At 40.1% G+C, this 21,805-nt stretch overlaps 2 long non-coding RNA genes across 2 annotated transcripts; one reads left to right on the top strand and one right to left on the bottom strand.

The window, feature by feature from the left end:
* Positions 1-3,198: 3,198 nt before the first annotated feature.
* Positions 3,199-7,342, bottom strand: LOC116652543. Its single transcript, XR_004305695.1, has 2 exons — positions 7,264-7,342; positions 3,199-3,418 (listed from the first exon to the last, which is right to left on the bottom strand). It is a non-coding gene; the product is annotated as an uncharacterized LOC116652543 (long non-coding RNA).
* A 68-nt stretch (positions 7,343-7,410) lies between these two features.
* On the top strand, positions 7,411-17,852 carry LOC107306189. Its single transcript, XR_001552034.2, has 2 exons — positions 7,411-7,583; positions 17,784-17,852. It is a non-coding gene; the product is annotated as an uncharacterized LOC107306189 (long non-coding RNA).
* The last annotated feature ends 3,953 nt before the right edge of the window (positions 17,853-21,805 follow it).

Raw genomic sequence — 21,805 nt, 5'->3', positions numbered from 1 at the left:
TCTGCAGCTGCTGCACAAGGAAACTTACTCTGGTTTTATTGCAGAGACAGCAAAATCAGAAACTGTGTCAAAGTGTTTCCCAATCCAGGAAGATTAACTTAGTCCCATGGTGCTAAATCCTCATTCATCTCAAAACTTCTGCTTACAGAAAAAGTCAGCAGTGCATGCTACACATTTGGTGTTTTAAGGAGTGATAGATATCCAGATGTGGAGGGAAACATGGGCTGGAGATATAGCTGAGCTGCACTGTGTTCATTGCTAACCCACTGATAAGTAACATCTTTGAAGGTCGTCATTTATACTGGACTAAGATCTGTCACTGACTGTAACCAAACTATTCTATAAACACAGCCGTGGCAAAATATTTGGGTCAAATGTTTGACATGATGGTGAGGAACATGGTGATCATGTGGTGTCACCTCATTAAACTACTGTTCTGTGATCAGCTCCATCTGCCTGTCACAATGGTGTTTCCTATCACAAGCACTTCATTTTTAAGCTGTATTTTTCTGGTGTAGCCATTCAAATTCAGCCCAGAGTGAATTTAAAGATTAACCCATTTAAGGTCAATGTGCAAATCTCCACTGACTTGTCATTTGCTGTATATACCAAGATGACCGTTAATTTTACTAAACACTAAAAATACATTTGTTCACTTCATGGGCTTATGGTTTGTTCTTATCTTGTCAGTGTTGTAGAGGAATGAGCATGCTTGGGGACCTCAAGGGTGCCATTAGGTCTGGAGAAGGATACACGTTTCCCATTGCTTTTTGGGTGCCTTAGGCCACCAGATACTGCTATACTTGGAGGACAAACCCATATACATCCACTTCACAACTGCCATTCCAAATATAATGACTGTACAGTTGAGAATTAGAGAAACAAAATGGATATATTTATCTTGAAACAATGATAATAGATAATAATAGATAATAGTCTCGTGCGGGTTGGAAGGGACCTTAGAGATCATCGAGTCCAACCCCTGGGATTCGAGCCTCTGTGTAGCAGAGCGGCACTTCTACCACTTGCGCCACAGGGGAAATCCAAACCCAGGCCCCAGTGTTGCAAGGCGGCATTCCTACCACTGCGCCAACGGGGCACAGTAAAAGATACTCGAGAAAATAAAAACGGAATAAAAATGTGAAAATGACACATAGCGTGAAACTATTAGATACAGTAAGTGGTACACAGAGGTAATTACAGAGGTAATTTGAGACATGCTGACGTGGCTCTGTTACCTTAGTAGGAAGGCATCCCATGGTGTCTGCCACACAAATTGTTACTATATAGTCTTGCATACCATTTCTTCTTGCACAGAATCACAGAAACACAGGTGTTGTAAGGGACCTCTGGATGGCATGATGTCCAACAACATGCTAAACCATCCTGGCAAGTTTTGAATATCTCCAGATGTGACTTCACCACATTTCTGGGCAGTGTGTTCCAGTGCTCTGTCACTCTGATACTGAAGAAGTTCTTCACTGCATTAATATGAAACTTCACATGTTCCCATTTCTGCCCATTGCTCTTTATCCTGTTGCTGAACACCACTGAAAAGATGCCTTTTTTGAACTGAGGAGCCCAGAACTGGACACAGTATTCCAGATGTGGCCTCACCAGGGCAGAGTCAAGGCCAGCCTGTACCTGATGGCCATACTATCTTTAATGCACCCCAGGACAGCACTGGCATTCTTGGTCACAGAGGCACAATGCTGGCTCAAAGTCAAGCTGTTGTTCAGGTCCTTTTCCACAGAACTCCTCTCAAGCAGATGAGCCCCTAACTTGTACTGAAGCATGCAGTTATTTCTCCCCAGGTGTAGGACTCAACAGTTGCCCTTGTTGAATCTCATCATGCTCTTGTCCATGCCCAGCCCCTGTCAAGGTCTTGCTGAATGTCAGCCCAGCTTTTTGGGTGTGGCAGCCACTCCTCTCAGCTTTATACCAGAAACAAACATGCTGAGGGTGCTCTCTATCCCTTCTTTAAGTTAACTGATGAATATGTTAAACAAAATCATATCCACTTCTGTTACCTAGGGAACACTGGTAGCAGCAGGTCCTCAGCTAGACTCTGTCCCACTTGGCACAACAATCTGAGCTCTTCTGGTCAGACAGTTCTCAGTCCACCTCACTGTTCACTCATCCAGCCCATGCCTTCCAAGCTAACCTACAAGGATGTTGTGGGAGACAGTGTCAAATGTCTTTCTAAAGTCAAAGTAAACAACATCCTCTGTTCTCCCCACATCCACTCAATTAATAATGACATCCTAAAAGGCTACCTGATTGGCCAAATGTAATTTCACCTTAGTAAATCCATATTAACTACTCTTGATATCCTTATTTTCTCCCACTTGCTTGGAGGTGACATTTAGAACAAGGTGTTCTATTGCCTTCCCATGGACAGAGGTGAGGCTGACTGGACTGTAATCTCCTGGATTCTCCTTCATGCTGTTTGAAGACTGGAGTGATGTTTGCTTTCCTTCAGTCTTCAGGCACTTCTCCTGTTTTCTGTGTCTTTCCAGAAATGATATATTTGTTCAGCAATCATTTCTACCAGCTCGCTTGGTGCTTTCTGTTGGGGACCATGGATTTGCATGCATGTAGTTTGCTTAGACAATCTCTGAACAGATTCTCCTTCACAAGGTGAAGTCCTCCTCTCTCCAGACTCTTTCTTACCTCCAGGGTTTGGGGTTGCCTAGGGCCAGTCTTAACAGTAAAGACTGAAGTAAATAAGGTATTTAGTAATTCTGTCTTCTCAGTGTCTTCCATTACCAGGGTATCCACCTCATTCAGTGGTAGGCCCTACATTTCCCCTAGTCATTCTATTGCTATTGACATATTTAAAGAAGCCTTTCTTGTTGTCCTTGACCTCTTTCTGCTTGATTTAATTCTATGTGGACCTTAGCCTTCTTTGTCGCATCCCTTCATGCACTGACATTGTTCCTATATTTTTTCAAAGTATTCAAATTGTTTTTACCACATTTTGTTTTTACCGCATTTTGAAATCTTTCTTCTTCCATCTGAATTTTTTCCATGAGGTCCTTGTTCATCTATACAGGTTTCCTGCTATCTTCATCTGATTTCTTACTCCTAGAGATGCATCATTCTATAGATTGAAGGAATTGGTGCTCAAATGTCAACCAACTCTCTGGGACCCCCTCAACTTACAGTGCTCTAACTCACTGGACACCTCCAAGCAGGTCCTTGAAAAGGTAAAAGTTTTCTCTTCTGAAGTCCAGGTTTTAAATTCTACTTGTTACTCTGTTTCTCCCAGGAAGAAGTTAAGGAAGATCCTTAACTCCACTATCTCATGGTTGCTACATACAAGGTTATTCCCAGCCTTCACATCCCCATCCAGCCCTTCCTTGTTAGGAAGAACAAGGTCCAGCAGAACACCACTCTTCATTTTTTCTTCCACTACCTGCATAAGAAAATTATGTTCAGTGAAATGCAGAAACCTCATGGACTGCCTGTGCTTGGTGTTGTTGCTTTTGCAGCAAGTATCAGGACGACTGAAGTCCCCCCATGAGAACCAGTGCCTGTGATTACAAGGCTATTTCCAACTGCTTGTCGAAGACCTCATGAAGGTGGTCTGTTGTAAGTACCCACAGTGACAATCCATTAGGCTGCCATTTGTTCTCTCCCAAAAGCACTCAACTCATTCATCATTTATCCCTAGCAAGAGCTTATTAATTTCTAGTTGCTCACTCACATGAACAACAACTCCACTGCCTCATCTTGCGGGTCTGCCTTTCCTAAAAAATACATAGTCTTCCATGTACTGGACAGTACATAGAGCTGTCACATCATGCCACTACAATGAAATCATGGACCTGTGACTGCACATAGATCTTTAATTCCTCCTGTTTATTCCTCATGCAGCATGCATTAGCATACAGGCACTTCAGAGAAGTAAAGAAAGAAGGGGATGGAGGATTCCCTAGAGGATCCCCCACATCCACACATATATTTGAGGAGGCTGGCCTTCTGGCTCATGTTATGAGAGGCATCTAAGGAACATTAATTGCTATTATAGTTGTCCTGGTTCATTCACCAGTCAGTTCCATGTTCAACCTTGTACCCTAAGTCCTTGAGTTTAAAGCCCACTTCACTAGGTTGGTCAACCTGTGGCCAAAGGTTGGCTTTCCTCTTCTAGATAAGTGGATCTCATTCCTCCCTAGCAGGCTATAATCATCATACAAAGATCCACTGTCATAAAACCAAAACCCTCATGCCCAGAGTCTGGCTGCCTTCTCAGCCTATAGCCAGAAGTTGATCTGTATTATACACCTATTTCTCACTGATCTCCTTCCTTCAACTGACAACACTGAGGAAAAGATAATTTAGGCAGTATTTTTCACTTATAGTTTTCTTCGATTCTGCCCCTGTTCCAGCTTCCCTGTTCCATGGGATTCGGTGTCATTGAGACAGAGATTATCCTTTGGGCCAGCCGATATGGTGCATAGGCTGTCCAACAATCCTGCTGTGTTCCACATCTTTGTCTGCCTCTGTAAGGAGTCTAGTAATGTGCAGCAGGGCTTTGCAGAGGTAGGCATAAATATGCTTGCAGCCACACAGAGCTACATTAGCAGTGACATATGTCAGAGTAGTAGGAGCTTCACAGTCTCTGGAAGAAAACTGACAAAGGGATGGTTTTGCAGTGTGAACATAACAGAGAGATGGGAAAAATGCTGGTGTCCACTACTAACTGGGTAAACAGTGAAGAAGGAAGGGACTGGTAAAGGACAGTCACTCCCATAAACACTGCTGAGACTGTGGGTAGGCTTATGGGGCAAGGAGAGCTGCTGCACCTCTAAACACCATCTCAACTGATCTGCTGTTACTGGCTTTCAGCAACAAATCTCAAGAAGACAAAATGAGCAAAAATGCCATCACAGCATGCTAGCAGCCATGGCTTGTAGTGGCTTAGCTGGGAGGAGACAAAGCATGAGTGTTTCAGTCTGCCCAAAGATCTGAGGAATGGAGAGCAGAGGGATTTAGTCAGCAGAAAGTGATGAGAGTTCAGTTGCACAGAGATAGGAAGAGGAATCAGATGTGAATCAGGCACTGAGACAAAGCTTCATTTCTCTTCATTTCTTTGATTCCATGACAAATCGTATCCAACCCACATTATGGTGATTGACAGCACACAGAGAGCCACACAGAGCTGTGTCAACATAAAGGAAATGCAACTTGACTTCTTCCATGTATTAGACATCTTAATTTTCACTTACGGTCTAGAAGTCAGCTAAAGATAGTTATGTGTATGTTTTCTGAACACAGTACTTATAACACTGGAAAATAAGCTGTGATATTCATGAAATGGGGACAGAATAGATCATGCTTTGTCTGAGCCGGACATGTTACTTCAGCAGTTGTTGGTTTTGTGTATTGGTTTAGCAATGTCATACAATGTGTTTGCCACAGTGCCTAAGGGAATTCAATGGATATATGTTAACTGTCTCCATGTTACTACTTTGAAGCTAACCTGCAAGACTTTCGTCCTTTGAATCAGCTCTGTGTCTTTGTCATGGTATTTCTTGACATTTAGACAATAAATGCCAGGTTCTAAGACAAGTCCCAAGGAGTTCTTGTTCTTTTCAAACTAAACTGTAGGTTCTCAACCACATAAAAATTATAATAATAATACAATAAAATAAAAAATAAAATAACACTTTTATATATCCTCCTTTAAAGGTAAATTGCTGTTATTTCTTTTCACTGCTCATCTGCCTGTCTGAGACTTGAAGCTCTTAAAACAAAAAAAGGATGTCCAGAATTACAAATGGTTGTACAAACCCTATCATCCCGATTCCAGTCTATGGCACTTCCACACCATAAAGAAAAACTCCAGTTATCACAGCAGATGTATATTAGGCAAATAACCTTTAGTATTGCTGAGGAAACAAAGGGGTATGAGGTCAGCTTATCTTAGCTCTGAAGGGGATGAAGCATTTTTTCAGTGCCAGCAACATGGTGCCTTTCCCCAGCTGCTTTTTGAGCTGCAGAAAGAGGACTCGCAAGCAGACTGGGGCTAGCTGGCTGAAAAACTGTTTCTGCCTTTCCTGCAGAGACAGGCTGAAGGTGATAATGCAGTGGCACATAACAGACTGTCGATCAAGCAGAAGTTTTGTTTTCATAGGCTCCTAATTTTTGTTCTTTAAAAAAAAAAAAAACTGCAGAATGAGACCACACTGTTCAAGCACAGAAATAACTAAATTTAACATACTGTAGGAGCCACTGGAGCACTCAGACGTATGATACATTCTTTTGCATGCGGCCTTAGCTAACCTGCTTGCCAGCAGTGAACAGGAGGGAGGCATTTTTCTCTTTGCTAATGGTCTGAGTGGGGAACTTTTTCATATTTTATGTAGTACTGAGCTAAAGGCAACCCTTTACCTCTCTTCCCCAGGCTGATAGCCTCAGCTGTAACTCTTTTTTGTCTCAAATTTCACTTAAATTCAGGGCTTAATAGGATGCCTTTTCTACTATTATTATTAATATTCTTTAAGCATCTGTGGCTTCTTCTAGCTCAGGGCTGTAGTGTCTATGGGAATCTATTTCCCTTGGCACAAAATATTTGAATGTCACTGCATTAAGTCTTATTCCAATCCAATAATAAGTTGTATAATTAAAAAATTATGGCATTGCTTAAGCGTCCCCAGTTCTTTGATCAAAAAGTCTAATTTAATCTGAAAACATGTGGCTGTGTTAATGTCTGGGCCAGTCAGTCTAGACTTGAGCAATGTGTGTGGGCCAGATGCAGAGCTTGGCTGCTCTCTTCACTGAAGTCACAACCCTCCTTTTAAAATTCTTGAAGTGCTGGAAGTGCATGTGTGGGAGGTGTTTTGGTTTCATTTATTTGTATTAAACTGAAGACAGCGGCCAGCTTACCTCTGCTTGTGGTACTCAATCAGCTTTTGTCTACTTTATCTGCTAGTACAAGACAAGCTTTAAGAAACAGACTGTCCTCCCCAAAAGCAATGAAGCTTCAGAAACGAAAAGAGAGGAATTAAATTTATCTCAGAAGCTGAGACCTTGGATGCTCATCTCTCTGACGTGAGCACTTGGCACTGCAGAAGTGCTGTGCAGCCTGGTGTGCCCTGAGATGTGCTGGGAGCATGGGATGGGAACTCTTGGAAGCCCATGCATACTGGTGGCTGCCCTTCCCTGCCACAAAGCTGGTCCCACTACCTCACTTTTGTCATGCCAAACCACAGGGCAGGAACAGGAGCAGTGAAGCTGTCTCATGTTCTTCTCACTTACCTGTCTTAGTGTGGGTCTCAGCCTCCAGGAGTTAAAGCGGGTGCCCTGTCCAGGTGACAGAGGTGTACTGGCAGATGACACTTGGCCTTCTGGAGATTGTGACCTCACAGTGCACATTCATCACAATGATTTCTGATAGGGAAATGAAGCACCCTTCACTGAGCCATTTTGAGGAAGGCAGAGGAGGACTATATTCACATCCCAGTAAATGAACTACACCTATATATGTTCCAGTATCATGACTGTACCCCAACTCTATATGCTCTGTCCCATCCTGCTTGTGGATATCCCTTTTCACTTCAGCTGTCTTTCTCCTCTGGGTAAGGAGAAGAAGGTGTTTAAAAGAAACTCACATGGAGGAGAAAATGTGGAGTGTTTCTTTTCAGATTATTTTTAGTAGTCATAAAATTGAGTGGTGGCTATGTCAATATCAAATGTCAGAATATCAGCTTGGAATCTGCTTTATTGAATAGCTTGTGTATAGGCAGAGTATGTGTAATATTTAGTGTTTTTTAATAATTCACTTTTTATTAAATTTTTCAAGTACAACAAAATATGATATTATTTTCAGATAACGATTGCCTGTTTCCATAGGGAATTAGTGGTTTACAAAGCCAAGGTATAACATTTGTTACAATTTCATAATTCTGGGCTCTAACCCACACTCTTTGACATTCCCACCTTCTATTATCTTTAGTGGGACTTCTAGATATACAAGCAATCTGCAGTGTAGCCCTTAACAGAAAAAAATAAGGGAAAAAAAAAAGAGCTAACTCTTTTCATATCTGCAGCTGTATTCAGCAGTGAAACCAAGTGTCCAAGATGCACTTAATATATGATCATGTGTTTAATGAGTATAGGAAAAAATTGTTTGCTTAAGTTAAAGATAAACCAGTAAGCAAACAAGAAGAATAAAAATACTTCATGAGTGGTTGAAACATCTTACAGTATATTGCTTTAATAAATACCTCTCAGCTTGACTGTGGCTGTAGCAATTCCTCTTAGAGCCCAGTGCATCGATTTGTGACAGAGATTTTTACTTTTTGAACCCAAGCTTTCCATCATCAACTTGACTTCTGAAATTGTACCTAGGCGCACCTTCTGCATACAATGTTCTATGCCTTTGATTTAGAAGTGGGTTTAAATCTCAACACATTTATTCAAGACCAGTGTTATTGAGGGGAAACTTAAGCCACACTCACAAGACCATACTTATGCTTATACAGAGCAACCCATGAAATCCACTCTCACACTGTAACCGCCAGGGATAGAGCAAATCAGCCAGCAAAGACTTATCTGAAATCTCTCAAGACATTTCTGGTTCTAGAAGATGACAGCATGCAAACAGTGTCTGATTTCTCATTCTTCTCATGACAAGACTTTGTCCCGTTCCTATTCAAAGAAATTGCACAGGCTTTACAGTACTGTACAAATTGAAATAATTTCAACTGTTCTCTCATGTTTTCCAGAAGGTGGTAGTACGATGGTTTTATTCTACCTTTATACAGTTATGAGTGTTGTAGGTTAGAGAAATACTGTTCTTTGTGTTATGTTTTAGCTAACGCTGTTGGACAAATTGAATGCCTTCTTGTCCCTTTCACCGATAGGCGTTTGAACTGCTTGAAAAGGTGACTGGCATGACAACACATAGCTTGAAAAGACTCAGGTACCTAAAACTGTTGCAGCTCAAGGCACTCATTTTGAAGTTGCAGATCTTGTGATTTTGAGCAATTTTGCATTCGCTGAAGTCAACAAACAGAATATTTTCCTTATGAACAGTGCATGTTCATCAGTACAACAGTTAGGTGAAAATACTTCTTGAGGTAGTGAGATGAAAAATGAAATCTGAAACCTATGTCTTTAAACAGAACTAGAAGGAAGATTTCCTTTCTGCAGCTTGGAGGGGAGCCACAGCTCCTGGTCACTTTTCTGATGAGCACAGTTGCTTGCACTATGCTTACAAGTGAAGCTTCTCAGATGGTGCCTGGGATTTTCTGAGTAGTGGCAGTGATGAAAAATGTCTAACAGTTGGCAACCTCTGAACTGACAAGTTTATTTAGAGTGCAATGGACGCTGATGTTAAACTTTTGTCCAAACTGGTAACATGCTTCATCCAAAAAGACTTCTGTTGCAGTAAAACCTGTATTGGTTCACATGACACTGAGCCACATGAAGGAAAAGTTTTCAAGTCATCTTCCTAATGGAACCAACTGTACTGCCTGGGCTGGAGAGAGATGATGCTTCTGAAGAAACAAGATTTAAAGTCCAAGGAACCCTGCCTCTACAGCAGTACTTCTCCTGTGCCCATTATGTTATTGATAATAGTCCTTTTCCATGTAGACCCAGCACTTCTAGTCTCTTCTAGACACAACTGTAGTTTCCTCACTGGAGCACTCTGAGCAGCTGAAGGAGGAGGACAAAGACACCACTGGGATGAAAGCAAAAATTGCCAGATACAGAGAGAAGAGAGGCAACATGGTAGGCCCCAGTGCTGGGGGTGAATCCTCTAGCTCTGCATACACCCAACATACATCTGTGCATGAAAGGATCAGAGTTATCAAAGATGACTGAGGCATTTTAGTGGTTAAGGCATTCACTTCAGAGTTAGGAAGTGGCCCAGAGTGAGTGCCAAGCCAATGGGAAACTTGCCATGGCTGTGTTGAAAACTTCAGCTTTCTTTTCCAAGGGCACTCCTAAAACAGCTCCAGAAAGAAAACTTTTTATTTCCAGTCATATTGAACTCCTGTTTCAATGTAAAACACATTTCTCCTTTATCTCCTCATTGGACAAGCTGAAAAAAAATAATCTATGTAAATGTTCAGTTTTCCTTTTTTTTTTCTCCCTATATTTGTGCTTCAGTTTCTAAACAAAATCAGCAGTTTATCCACAAACCTATAGACAAGTGTAGGAACTTTGCACTGCCCTTATATTCCTTGTGGGTGGGACAAACTTTTTTTTTTTTTTTTTTTTTCCAATTCCTCCTACTGTTTTATTTAACAACAGTAGTGCTCTAGATGCATTTTTACAGTCAGACAAGCCTAGCAGAATCCTAAAAGCCCACCTGCAATAATAGGATGAACATAATGCTGATCAGTTCGAGTGTTTCACTGCTACTGAACTGAAACAAGCAATTACTTCTGATCAGCAGAGAAAGACAAAATTACAAGCAGAGGACACAGCTCTAAAAATAGTAATAAACAAAAATGTGATAATGAACTCATATTTTCATTGACTAGGCGTGTTTTACAAGGGTCTGGGAGCATGCAATTGATATTTCCAGTGTCATGGAGTTTGGACACCACTGTTTTTAAATAAAAGTCACTAGGGGTATATCTTCCAAAGTCAGAACAGTCTGAGATATGTGAAAAACACCCCTAAGAATTCATAGTTACTGCCTTATTAGAAAAAGCTGTAATTCAAGCCCGAGGCAATACTAGCTAATATCATCAACTATGAGAGCACAATACATGGAACTGCAAAAGGTAAATTACAAGAAAGATCCCTGAGAGTGCATTTTAGTTGTTTCCTTTCAGTTGAGAGCAAAGCTTATGATTACTACATCAGCATTTGTGAAGAAATCATAAAGCAAGGATAGATTATTGCATGGGGAGATACAGGAGACAATGGCTTGAATGGTATAGAGATGACAAATCTAGATTGCAAGGAATAAATCAAATTTTTGGAGACTGACAGAAAATGAATGGACTACAGTTATTCTACTGTTGTTTTCTTTGCAGTTAAGGCGGTAGCATTTTCATTCATCATTTTTTAAATTGTGGATCAGATTTAGTTGCCGTTTATGAGAAGGCAAATCTAGACCAACAAAATGAACAAAACTACGTAAGGGCAAGCATTTTGGCAGTTTGTACTGAAATCAGAATTTCGTAATTGTTGCAGATGAAGGGACTGGAAGCCTACTGGCAAAATAAACTGAGTCACCTGTGCTAATATAGAGACTAACTGAATCATGGATCAGTGAAACATTAAGAGAGCCATAGCACAGCCCGCAGACTGCCAATAGTTCATTTGCCATAACATTTTAAGGGAATATATCTTCAAATATTTTACAGGATAATGAGATGTTGGGAGACCCTGTGCCTCTAACCCAATAGCTTACACTTTATCTAGCTGACCTTGAGCTACAGCTCCAGTTGTATATGCCAGCATGACATAAGTACTTGAGGTAGGTGTAATTACCTTAAGTTTTCTGAAGTTTGTAGTTGCCCATCTAAATACAAATAGTGGATGATGTTTTTGATCCATGCTAACATTGAGAGATTCTTCCTTCCTTCCTTCCTTCCTTCCTTGCGCCTAATACAGCGTCTCATTCTGTCATGTTACTTCCTTCCTTCCTCCTTCTTCCTTCGCTTCCTTACCTTCCTTCCTTTCCTTCCTCCTTCCTTTCTTCCTTCCTTCCTTCCTGTCCCTCCTTCTCTCTCCTTCCTTGAGGCGCTTCTTACCTTCCCTCCTCTCCCTGTGCGCACTTGCCTTCCTTCTCTTCGCTTGTCCGTCTTCCTTACCCTTCCTTCCTCTCTCCTTCCTTGCCTTCCTTCTTCCTTCTTCCTTCCTTCCTTCCTTCCTCGCTTCCTTCCTTCCTTCCTTCCTTCCTTCCTTCCTTCCTTCCTTCCTTCCTTCCTATGATGCGCAGGTATAATCTATACATATTTCTTCACTCCTCCAGTATAGCTGGTGAAGTGAAAAAGTCCGTGTCTATTACACTACAACATTTTCACTCTTCTGGAAAACATTCTGTATTTAAATGTATATCTCAGTCATATGTTACAGTAAAATACTGATATTTTTCCAAAGATTCAAAAGAAAGATGTGAAAGCTCCAGTAGTTTTTTGTTGTTGTTGTTGTTGTTGGGTTTTTTTTGTTTGTTTGTTTTCCTTTTGTCAATCCAAAGCTGCTCTCCAGAGGTCATGCACAAAAAGCAGTTTCTCTGTGTTAACGGTTTCACAAGAGAAAATGAAACATATTCATGCTTCACAGTAATTGTGCTCAATGACTGAGATACAGCCACATCCTGCTACTGGAACTGTATATAGATACATTGAGAACAGGCTCCACAGGTGTTAAGCTTTGGTAGATCTGATTTGTCTAAGTTTAAAGGACTGGGTCTGTTTCAAAGTGGCTCATTATTAAAAGTGCAAATTGTTTATATTCTTAGTGCCATTTTTTTCTGCTACAAGATTACATAAATTTTCTGACTCATTTGTGACAGGATTAAAAGATCTTCTTGATAATGTATGTATTATCATATACAAAGATTCTTTTGCTCTTATTTATAAGGAGAGATGAAAGCAAATGCAAAGATGAAATACAGTCAGGCTCTCTCTGACATGTATTTCCAGTTTGCTATGACAGGAATTGCTGTGCAGATTGCATTACTGCAATGCCCTATTATCAACTTCATACCATGCAGCACCTTTGACATGTGTAATGATGTGCATGGCAAGCCAAGCAACTAGCTATCCTGGAAAGAGAGGAAGAGATCCTCAATGTGACCAGATGTGGCACTTTTGGTCCTGGAATTTAAGACTATTATATTTAAATTTTCTGTATATGCATTGGAATTACAGCACTTGTAAACATAACAGACAGTTAATTAGCCCACATTTACAGATGTTTTACTTCAAAATGTGTCACAGATTCTTCTCAGTTGTCTGACACAGTAAACTGTTACTTTACTCTCGTCTTTAAGACGGGAAGTTTATGTATGTTTGTCTTACTACCAATTTTAAGAGATGTTCTGATTTGAGTGCAAACCAAGAAAAGTTGAAGAACTAAGTATCTCAGCTCTGGACTGCCTTCCCAACCCTAGACTGGCTGAAGAGCAATTTAAAATTATTTCTCCTTGGTACTCCACACAGTTTTGCAGGAAACTCTTTTACAGGGCAGTACACTGCCCTTTGGGCAGATGGCATGGTAGACAATTCACTTAGTGAGGTCAGGAGATGAAGGAGGAAGCATCATTTTTGTAGGTCAGAATTGAGAACCATTTGACATTTTGCTGTGCCTATTCCTTGTCAGTTCCAGACAGGAGGTGTGTTTTCTTTATGGCCTTTTCAAGTGATTTCTACTCTACTCTCCTCACTTACATCACAAAGATTATTTCATGCTCAGACAGAACACTAGGTTCTGAATTGAAAACAAAAGTAATCAGTTATAAGACTTATGTCTAAACATAAACACTTTAATTGGAGAGCTTTACCAAACCAGCTGTAGTGAAATAAGAGGTTCCTTCTCCTCTTGGAGAACAACAGAATTAGACAACTGTCTGAATGCTGCAGTCAGAAGACTGCTTTACTCAAGTCCAGGCTACAACAACATGATCAAAGTGTGTGAGCTGGGACAGTGCAGCTAAATGCCAAGGCATCTAGACAATGTAAAATCAACTGCTTTGTTGAACTAGTACTTTATAAGTGTGTCAACACTTCCTTGTTCTGCAGAGTGATGTTATAGGTTAACATGAGTGAAGGATGCTGTTGGCTAGCTCAAAGTTGTGGAGGAAAGAGCTGGATGAAACAGTTCAAAGAAAAAAAAATAACTTTTAATTGGAATGTTTTTAAGATCAGTCACCAAAGACCATTCCAGTATCCTCCTGGGACCAGACCTTCACAGATTCCTCTTCCTGCACATTCAATTCCTCTATCTTCCTGGGACCAAATCAAACTCATTCTGGAATGGGAGGAATGCTGTTGGCAGCTTCTTGTAGCAGAGTAACAAATGCATCACTAAGTTAAGCACTGACTGAGGTCAATAGCTATTCTTTGCATTTTCTTTCAGCCTCAAAAATATTTTGGATTATGGAAGAAAAACATAATTACTTTTTAAAACATACTTTGTGGTGGGATTATGACTTTATACAAGCATTCCAGCTGAAGATTAGAATTTCTGTAAGAGGTACACTTCAGATAGCACCATCAGACCATCAACATGTTGTTTTGTTAAAGAGAAAGCATGTTTTATTCCTACTGAGTTATACCCAGTGGTTTCACAAACTCCTCTTAGTACAGTCTGACTATGTGAGAGGGGCAGAAAGGCAAGGGACTCTTCTTTTGTTCATAACCCTCTTGACCCTTGGGCAGTTGCAGTTGTTGATCTTTTTCAGTAGCATCAATTCAGATACTGCAGTATATTTCAGAATGAGAATCAGAAATATAGGTGATTGATATTTTTGAGCACTAGAGAAATGAAGGTGAAAATTATTTACATTGTTCTTGCTGACTTTTTATTACTAAAACAGATGCTGGATTTTTACTGGCTGAAATAATCAGCCACAGAGCTGATAGGTCATCATCCCTACTTTCCCCATCTTATGCTACAACTGTAAAATAAAATGTACATTCCAGAAATTACAAGTTTTATTGGATATGCCAAAAATAGCATCTAGAGAATAAGTGTATAAATGGAGGGAGTGGAAAAAATCATGATAGTTTTGCATTATGTTGCTTAGAACACTGCTTTTTGTAAATCTACTCTCTTCATCCGAAATACAGATCTTTCTCACTGAGGAAGAAAAAAATGGAAAAAGAAGGATGATGTTTTGTAATAGAATAATGGATGTGGCATATTGTGAAGCAATACTTGCTACCTTAAAAACATTTTACAGTTTTTGTTTCTTATGAGGTATTAATTGAATATTCTCCCTTGTACTGCAGAAACTGAAAGGCAGAAATACAAAAGAGATGTTGAAGATGAGGCAAGGAAATCAAAGAAAAAATTAGGATTGGCTTGCTGCTACTCTTTTCATACTTATAGATTTTTTATATCTCCATGTGGAAAATTCTTACTTGTGAGGTATCATCCAAAAATTTAATCTATTGGTTCAGACCACTTGGGTTTTTTTATTCCTGTATTTCAGAAAAATTGAAATAGGTTTGACAGCTGAGGAGTACGAAGGCACAAACTGAGACAGTAGGGGAGAACTGAATGAAGGGAAGGTTGTAACTGTGATATAGAAAGGTGCAGTGAGCACAGTTATAGCTGCCTACTTTGGAAAAGCTTATGGTAATTAAAATTAGTTTATGTAAGAGATGCTTTATAGCTTGTAAATGCAGTTGAAAGTAGGAAGTATGGCAAACAAAAATAAGGTTAGGGAAAATTTTCTAATACGACTGCAGGCCCTGATGTCCTACTGACAGTTAAGGGGATTTAGATTCACAAATACATAAAGATCCTTTTATTTTTTTTAATTGTTATTTTCTCAATAATAGAAAAGCAAGAGCTGAATTGCCCTGAATTCCTCTGTAAGTTCAGCTTCAGGCCATACTGAAAAATTCACCCAAATACAGTATGTGTCTGCAGCTGACAGTTCATATGAAGTTGTAATGTATATGTAGCATGTACAATGCAAGTTGGAATGAACAGGATGATGTATGAAACTTACCCCTAATGACTGTCTTTACTTGGAGGAAATGAGCAGGTTTTTTTTTTTGCAAGAGGCACAGTGCCAGAAGAAACATTTTGGTAATGGAAGGTTACTAGTAGTCTTCAGAAAGGAGAGAGGTCAAACTGTTTCCCAATTATTGTTCTGCTAATTCCTGATCATGCAAGAAACTGTGTTTGTTGAGACAGAGAAGGTTGTGTGCAAGTTTATGGCACAGTTCATAGCCACATTTCTCCCCTTGTGGGCTTCAGCTGTGAAAGCTTTTATGTCTGCCTTGGGTAAGAAAAATCTGCACCATATTCCCTTTGGGTGTGCAAAACCAAGACTGAATATCATCTTCCCTATCATCCCTTACAAAAGATCCCCTGAGGGAAATGCCAAGAGCTTCAGTTATTTTCTTGCAATTAAACTCCCGGCCTTGATGTGCTCAAAGCACTTGTTGCAAGTGTGAGTGCAACCTCTTTTGAAGCACTCAGATTGCACCTGTCTGAGCTAAGACTGAAGGGCAGTTCACTGGCACCCAACAGAGTATAATTACGAACAGCTACAATATTGCTGTCTCTGCATTTAAATGGTTCAAGTGGTTGATGAATTTTCTGGACTCGAGCAGCAACCACGAATTTTCACTGACAGGGTGGAAATTAACTTCTCTACTTTCACTTCTTGTGTCCTCTCTTTTTACTTTCTGCCTTCTAGATTTTATAGGATCATAGAATCACTGAGGTCTGAAAAGGCTACCAGTCCAACTACCAACCCAACCCCACCACGTTCTTCAGTGTCACATCTACAGACTTGCTGACTATCTCCAGGGAGTGACTTCAATGCTTCCCTAACAGCCTGTTCCAATACCTTATAACTTTCTGAGAAGGAATTTTCCTTAATATTCAACCTGAACTTCCCCTAATAGTAATAGTAATAGTAATAGTAATAGTAATAGTAATAGTAATAGTAATATGGTAGATAGTCTCGTGCTGGTTTGGAAGGGACCTTAGAGATCATCGAGTCCAACCCTCGGGATTTGAACCTCTGTGCGGCAGAGCGGCACTTCGACCACTTGCGCCACAGGGGGATTCGAACACCCGGGCCCTGGTGTTGCAACGCGGCATACCTACCATTTGCGCCACTGGGGCACTTCCCCTGGCACAACTTAAGGCTTCTTGTCTCATCACTGCCACCTGGGAGAAGAGGCCAATCCCCACCTTGATGCAACCTCCCTTTAGGTAGTCATAGAGAGGGGCAATATCACCCCTGAGCTTCCTTTTCACCAGACTAAATAATCCCAGTTCCCTCAACTGCTCCTCATTTGTTTGGACATCCCTACTGCATTGTCAATAGAAATGAGATGAGAGAGAAAGAAAGCTTCTGTTGAAACAAGCCTGCCTTAATCACCAATCATCCAAAGAAGACCTTCTGGAGCAGTGTGACATATCATAGGGTTTCCATCACCAGTCCTCTTCCATTGTTGGCCATAACAGCATGAAACAGCTGCAGCCTATGCTCAACAAGGCTCCCTGTGGTTTGAGAGTCTCATAAGGAATTGATATTATTATCTGATCAACAGAAATATACTCTGTCTGTGGCTACTGATGGATGTGTCATCTGTCAGGGAAACACAGCTTAGGGAAGTCTTTAGGAGGAAGGTCAAACATACCTTCACTTAGTATCATGGAGGTAAGTCCTAAAGAGGACCATGACTTATGACTAGTTAATTTGGAGAAAGATGACAAGTTAGTTCGTTTTCTGAAATGTGTGGTTGCTGTGCACTGTACATGATTCTTCACCACTTTCTTGCAACTGATATGGCTCTGTGCCAACAGGACTTGTCTATACCCCATAAAGATGATAAATGTAGGATTTGGGTTTCTGCAGTTAAATCTTACCTGAAGTCTAGATTACTTAAGGAAAAGATTTAGTGTTTTTATTCAACAGTTTAAGTGGCTTCTGTATACTATTTCTCACTACACATTTGTGTGCTAATGACTGTTTCAGTACAATCTGAATGCCAACCGCAAACACAGTGCTAAAGTTCTTGCTAGACGATCTTTCATTGTACTTCTCTGCATCTATTCAATGTAACTTGGGCTTTATTTGTGTATTTATTTATTTATTTATTTTTATTTCCTTTCAGGAAACTTTGAGCTTGTTTGCAGCAGATCCTGCAGAGGTGAAAGGGTCGTGGCAGGGGGAAGCATGCAGGTGAGGTCCCCATTCTTGTGAAGTTCCTTAATGCCTGCAGGGAGAGCCAGGGCTGTCAAAGCTGAGTGAGAAACAGGGCTAACCTGCCAAAGAGATCTGTAATGAAAGTTACACATGTTAGTGGCAGTTTGTAGTAACTCAGCAAAGCTTGAAAAGCCTACTAATGCCTCCTTTATTTATTTTTCTGTGAAAAGGAAAAAACCAACAACAACAACAAAAAACAACAACAACAACAACAAAACACAACATAAAAGTCTGCTGTGGGTATTCAGCTGTCTCCATTTGGCAGCTGAAAATCCAGATGTTAAATTGAAGGCAAACCTGTGTGTGATGATGTGATTTCAGTGCACCAAAGAAGTCTCTCTGTATATAAAATGCATGCTGCACCACAGCCTTATGTGGCCTACATGGCTACATTAAAAGTAGTGGAAAATACCACAGGAGGGGAATCTTCAAAGTCCTGATTGCTCCCTGAAATGCATTTTATGCAGATTTTTGTTACTATTATCAAGTTGCAGATACACTGGGCCCAGATGAACCTCATGAGGTTCAGCAAATCCAAGTGCAAGGTCTTGCACCTGGGTCAAAGCAACCCCCATTACCAATGCAAGCTGGGGGGTGAAAGGGTTGAATACAGCCCTGCTGAAAAGGACCCGGGTGATGGAAAGCTGGACATGAGACAGCATTGTGCCCTTACAGCCTACAAAGCCAACTGTGTCCTGGTTTGTATCAAAAAGATATCCAGATGGTCAAACCAGGTGATCCACCACTGACAGCAGCCTTTCGGAGCTACAGGAAAGAAGACGAGTCAGACTCTTAAGCAGGATCTGTGGTGATAGAACTTGGCTTCAAGCTTAAAGAATGCAGTTTTAGGCTGGGTATATGGAAAAAGTGGAGACACTGGAATAGATTGCCCAGTGATGTGGCTGATGCCCTATCTCAGGAGACTTTCAGGCTGGATCAGGTCATCGGTAATCAGATCAAGCAGTAGATGTCCTTGGTTCATTGCAGGGAAGTCAAACTCAATGGCCCTCAAAGGCCTCTTCTAACTCTAAGGATTCTATGATTCTTTGATCACTAAAGTTGCTGTCTTCCACCATCTTGGAAGCACAGCCTCAGGACCCTTGAGGTCGCAACTGCTTTTAAAGGGACATGGTGACACCATGTTATATGAAGGTTTTCCTGGCCTGTCTGCCACAGGCAGAGGCAAGAGGCTTATCAGACAAAGTGCATTTTGCCTGATAAACCATCATAAGAGTACTGATTGACTAGAATGAAATTTATGTAATAAAATGTAAAAAGCAATCTCTAAAAAAATAAGTAGTTTTTTCTTTGTGTACTGTCAAGTATGACTCCTGTGCTTAACTTTTAGAAGAGTACATGCTGTTGTGTTCTTAACAGAGAAAAATATCTAAAATTGAGCCCTAACTTTTAGTTATACAGGAATGTGTATTCTTGGGCAGAACTGGGATTGCCTATCATACTGTTTACAGTTGGTTATAGAACTTAAATACAGAATTAACCATTAAATTTTATTTAAACAAAAGTATTTTCATAAAGAAAACAGTAGAAACAAGAACTTTCCATCAAAAAAAACTTCCTTAGATTTCTTTCCGTTGGGGTTTTTTTTTTTTTTTTTTTTTTTTGTGTAGTTTTGTTTTGGTTTTGTGCCAAATATGGAAACTGGGGTCAGCTGAAATCAAAGATCTGAGATCAGGCTTCCCACATCTTGGCTGAGTATGCTGTCATCCAGAGCTTTTATCTGTATGAAAGAGTGTTCTGAAGTCTTCCTGCAAGAAAATTCAGAGTGAAATAAATCCTAAAGGCAATCTTTGTTTTCATTCTTATTAGATGGATTTCTTGTAAACAAGGATCCCAAAGCGTCCAGTGATCTTTTTGCACTGGTGCCCAACCATACTTCTTATTAGAATTTTGCTGTAGCCTTATCATTATGAAGACCCCACTGAGTATCATACTGAGTATCTATCAAATGCATTTAGCAAAACCTAATCTGACAAACCATTAGAAGAAGACTGACCTTGTGATGGAAATACTAAAAATAATGTTCTAGACCTTTCATTTTTAAGGATCCTTCTTTGTTTTAGACTTTGATACAGAGCAATAATTTTAATCAAAAGAAAGTTTATGTGGCAGCTTGGAGAGGTAGGAAGTAACTACTTTTGAGGAAAAGCTTATAGTTTCCTTACCCATTTTAATCTGAAGCTCATCTGCAAAGACTTTTGCAATCTCTAGAGTGTGCACATCATGTAAAGACAGAAGTCCATTGCCTCTGATAATTCACAACTTAAAAAGATTGCACTGGGCAAGCTACAATTCTTTCTTTCTAACACTGAATTCAAGTAAACTGAAGGAGAAAATAGCTGTAACGCTATGTGGCCATCTACTGATGGAAAACTGTATGGCTTCTAAACGGAGTGCAGCTAGAAGGAGAGTATAGCTTTCAGACTTGGTTAATATGCTTCTCTAAAAATGCCATCCTTCACAGGATAAATTGCACAAAGAGACACTAATATTTAGTGAAGTTTTCTACACTTAAAAGCAGGCATAAAAAATGGATAGAAGGTTGCTAGTTAGGATTTGTCCTCCTAGGAGAAATTACTGGTAGAGTTAAATCAGCATAAATCATTCTGTGGATGATCCCACACTGACGTATGTGTGCATGCATAAATTTCACTGCTCTTGCTTTACGCAAGTAATTATACCTTCAAGTCCCCAGTGGGAACATGACCTTAGAGGTAAGCACTTAACTAGAATAACTCTGATACTAAAATACTCCAGCATTCCTTCATCCTGGGAATTATAACATAAAAAATGTTAAGCAATATACCACTGATACTCTCAAAGAAATAAAGATCTTCATTTAAATTTAGAGCAACTCTGGATTACATTTTTGTAAATATGGCTGAGCATGATGTTGGGCTTTTATGCCCTGCATTGGTAGAATTGATATGGGAAACACTTGAGTGAATGGATACTGTGAGAAACAAAACAGTGTCATTTTTTTACAGGGCTATCTCTCAGATTTGTTTGTGACTTGTCCTGTGTGGCCCTTCTGAACCTTTCCAGCACCGCTATGATTTAAATTTCGGCAAAGTAATTAACTTGGGAACTTTCAAGATGACTCACTTCTGACAGCTCTGTGAGTGCACTTTTCTTTGTGAGGATGTGTAGAAACAAATTAATGGCTCTTTCATGAGCTGTTCTGCACAGTAGTTCTTGCACATAAGGATCAAGGCTGTTATTGGATATAGCCATTTCAGACAAGGTGAAGTACCATCTCAGGGGCAGATTACACCAGTTAGCACAAGGGTTTAGAGATCGATCTTTTATGCTATTAAGGGAGGAATGGGGACCTTCAGAAGGGAATTCACCTCTTTACTCCCTGCTCTATATGAAAATTTAAAACATTTGAAAAGGAGATCACAGAAGCAGGATAAAGTTAAATGCTAAGCAGAAAGTAAAGTTAAAAACAACCACAACGAAAACCAATGTATGCTAGAGATGAGAGTATCCTACAACAGTAAACTGCAACAAAGCAGTAGCTTTCAACAAGAATTAACTTGTTCCCCTAAGACCAGAAAAATGAAAATTAACTTTCACCATGAAAGTCACATGGTAAACTCAGTTTGATCCCGTGTAAGATCTGTGCACCAATGGGTGATTTCTTAAGCTTATGTTTGCTTAGTTGTACTCTGTGTGCGTACACATGTACGGGCTCCTTGCTAGCAGGGTAGTGCAGACACTTTCTGAAGTATTAGTATGTAGCAAAAGTCATCTTGCCTTGTGTCTCCTGCTACTGCTATGTCCTGACTCGTCCCTCAAGAAAGTTTAGGAACTGTAATAATTTCAGGGAGAATACAGACATGAGTGTATCTGCACACATATGTATGTACAGTCGTGTGCTCAGAAAGCATACTGGCAGTTGCTGAGAAT

The sequence above is a fragment of the Coturnix japonica genome, chromosome Z (genome assembly GCF_001577835.2).
Source record: "Coturnix japonica isolate 7356 chromosome Z, Coturnix japonica 2.1, whole genome shotgun sequence".
Classification (NCBI taxonomy): domain Eukaryota; kingdom Metazoa; phylum Chordata; class Aves; order Galliformes; family Phasianidae; genus Coturnix; species Coturnix japonica.
The sequence above is the reverse complement of the archived record's forward strand: the minus strand, read 5'-3'. Positions and strand labels throughout refer to the sequence as shown.